Raw genomic sequence first — 3,711 nt, 5'->3', positions numbered from 1 at the left:
TTTTTTTTTTTTTTTTCCTCCTCTCGTCTCTCCATCAGCAGCTGCCAACATTGATTGAAACCGAAATAGTTTCAATTTGTGAAACCTCACAGCAACTCAATTTGAAGTCTGTTAAGTAGGATGCTAGAATCCACAGGCCAATCCAGGCCTGAAAATTCACATTACTCTTTGTCACAAGAAGGTCCTTAGTGAGATTAAGAAAAAGAAACATGTATCCCATCAGCAACGTAACAGGAATTCGGGAAGCAGCAAGAAGGAAAATATCAAAGCTTTGCCAAGTAACACTGTCACATTAACCGCAAAGTGAACTGGTTACAAGTTTCTTCCCTCGGGCTCTTTCTACACAAAAATACCCTGTTTGAAATATTATTCTTATAAAGAAGAAAACAGAGTCTGACTCTGTGTAACGTTAATAGCCAAACACTCCGCAGATACAAGTGCTGTGCAAGCGCTGTTCTCCATTTAAAGTGCTCCTACAGGCAGGAGCAGCTATGTACATTCAGTTTATGGAACAAAAGTCCTAGACCAGGCTCATTTCAGTGAATGAGTCAGTGTAACCAGTCAGTATCCCAGGCTTATGTAAAAATCCCCTTTTCCAGCAAGGGACTCTACCCTTACGTGGCCCATTTTGTCTGCATGCAAGCARTGGATTCACAAAAAAGAATGCAACTACTTCTGTCTCCTCTTTAGAGACAAAGAAATTCAGGGACAAAGAGGCAATTTCAGCAAGAAGAGGTGATTAAGAGACAGATTTTGATCTCTGCTCACATTTTAAATKAATTTGTAACAGGATTCCTCCTACTCTGCTCTATTTCACCTTACCTATGCTGGAAATTTTCCTCACCCCACACATATTTATTACTGTGGCCAAGGTACACTCACTTCCAAATCAAAATCCACAATGCCATTACCCCCTCAAACTGACAACCAAAGCCCGAGTACTCCACCACAGCTTAGAACAGTTCATGTAAGCTGAAAGTATGTTAGTTGAAAATTTCTGTTTTGTTTCATTTAYCTTTCTCCAGGAAACACAGGTTCAACCTCCATGTACAGAGCAGAGCTGCAACAAAACTAACTACAGAAGAGTGYAATTTTAATGGAGGTCACAGGCCTTTCCCTGGAGCCAGGCAAAGGCAGGCAATTTGTGAGCACCTTGTAGCAGTTTTACATGTTTATCTCCTGGGGAATTTAAAATGTTTTCAGCCTAGAAGAGCACAGATTGAAGAATAAAACCTGTTGAGGTTTTGTGATATATCTCAGATCTCATGTCAACTTGCTACACTTTATTTTTGATTACAAACAGATTACTAGTGGGGTAAAACTTAGCAACACTCCCTGTAAACCACCTCAGTTTTTCTTCTTAATGACAGCAGTTATTCCTCTTAATCTGAGATTAATGAAATTGGACTAGTGAAATACAAGCATATCTATAAGCAATATTAATTTATAACATCCTGCCTGGGGCAGAGACTTTAGAATTTATCCATTTTTGACACTGCTGGTACGACACATTAAATACTGCAGCAGCCTGTTCTATGGTGTTTTTTTGGACAACATCAGACCAAACAGCTTCKCTTCAAGGAAAGTTGAAATTAAACTGGAACATTACACAGTGATTTTTCCCTTTGGTACTGTAAAGCTTCTCAGGCAGAGCATGCCTGGAAATTGTTTGCTGATGTACCTCAGATGTCTCTTCCTGGAGCTAGGAAGACCCCTGAAGCAGCCAAGATGCCAGACAGAGTTTCAGGGAATGCGAAGGGCGCTCCCATTGCATCCCTCCCCAACATGATGGGCCCCCAGAGGCTGGTGCCTCTGAGCCACAGAGCCCCCATACTCCTCCTCTCTGACTTTTAAGGTCAAACCATAATAAAACATTTCCTTGGCAAGCAGCCTGTGCTACGGCACTATTTACTGTGCTGCATTACAAACAGATTAGGTTAATCTCTGATACCACAGTCAGGCCAGAACAGCGAATGTTTTCAAGAACAAGGTACTTCAGGAGTCAGCAAAAAAAAAAAAAAAAAATAAAAAAATAAAAAAATAAATTGCAAACTAGAATCCAACTTAAAAAAAAACAGTATTTTATATTACTGTGTGTAGTAAAAGCCTGCACTCCAACTTGTGAAGTCTCATAGCATAATGAAGTTTAGATGAGACTTTCATAGATTTTCATGCTCCACTTAAGAGTCACAGTATTAACCCAGAATCTTTGCTAAATCAAAAACCTTTTACTAATTCCAGAAAATATCTGCTGATTGCCTGGGGAGCTGAACTTTAATTAGAATAACAGGAAAGGGCTGGGAGTACACACTGTTCTGTTTACACTGAAATACAAAATGATGCTTTTATGYGCTTGGCATTTGGCACGTGCACAGCGAAGCTGGTGGGACCCTCTTGCCTCGCCAAGACACATTTGCACCTACAGAAATCTGGGTCATGAAACTGACAGATCAGCGGAGTGACTTGGGACGATCTGCTGGTGAAGCAACCTTCCTCTGCCTATTCCCAAGCATATTAATCAGTGCTCTACTGACACCCGATAGGCACCGTGCCCAAGGCTCTTTGCATTACCAGCTACACAGCCATCAGCAACACGGCCCCAACTGGGCAGAACAGATAMAGTGATGCAAGCTCACATTAATTAATTATGGATAAAACACCCTCCTATCAAAGTTATCAAAGGGTGAGACAACCAAATGCAATAAGAGATTCAAGCAGAATTCATAGTTGCAATGAATCCAATTCTGTTTCCCTGCAGAAGCCTACAAGCATATTCAAAGTGTTTTGCTGAGGTTTTTTTTTTTTTTTTTTTTTTTTTAAATGCAGTATTTGTTAAGTAATTGTTGTCTCTTGGCTGACCATTGTAACTACTGGTGTTACATTTAAACCCAAAGACTTTAAGCAAGAAGGTGCTCTTGGCTTTGGGAGATGTTTGTCAGTGTTTTAGCGTGTATGTTACTTACAAGACTAGATGGTGGCATATCCCCAGTTACGCATATATTTCATCCCTCTTAGGTCCTGCTCAAGTTTGTCAAGACAACTCTAAACACATTAAGCATTGCAAGTGCTATATACTCTGTTTAACACCAAAATACTCCATGGGAATCTTCCTTGCAGAAAAAAGGGAGAGGGAAAAAAAAAAAAAAAAAGAACCAAACCTTTTCCCAAATCCATTAAACCTCCAGAACCATCKAACTAAAAGTGCTCAGGCAGCAAACACCAGGCAATCACTATTAATGCGAGGTACAACTCCCTCCTCTCCGGTGTGACTGCGCTCTCCCTGTGCCTTCCCACAGGGCACCCGGCACCTTCCYGGGCTCCTCAGCACCACAGGCCGTCGGACACGGGCCCTCTTGGTAGAGCAACTCCAGCCTCCGGGCTGCCTGTCTCCACAAGCAGAGGACTCGCACCTGGCATCAGCAAAATAATCTGACACCCTGAGAAAACAAGCGGTGAGCTAAACACGCTTCCCACAATAACACAGTTATTTTTCCGGATTTTTTTAGTTTTGTTTTCTCTCCGGCAGGCGGGACCCCGCGCAGCGGCCGCCCTCGCTGCCCTCCTTCCTGGCTCCGCGCACCGGAGCGCGCCCGCGCATCCCGCCTCACCTCCGCTCCGCGCATCCCGCCTCACCCCCGCTCCGCTCCGCACATCCCGCCTCACCCCCGCTCCGCTCCGCGCATCCCGCCTCACCCCCGCTCCGCTCCGCGC

The sequence above is a fragment of the Nothoprocta perdicaria genome, unplaced genomic scaffold, assembly GCF_003342845.1.
Source record: "Nothoprocta perdicaria isolate Ctin4 unplaced genomic scaffold, notPer1 scaffold_15, whole genome shotgun sequence".
Classification (NCBI taxonomy): domain Eukaryota; kingdom Metazoa; phylum Chordata; class Aves; order Tinamiformes; family Tinamidae; genus Nothoprocta; species Nothoprocta perdicaria.
Note: the sequence above shows the minus strand (reverse complement) of the source record.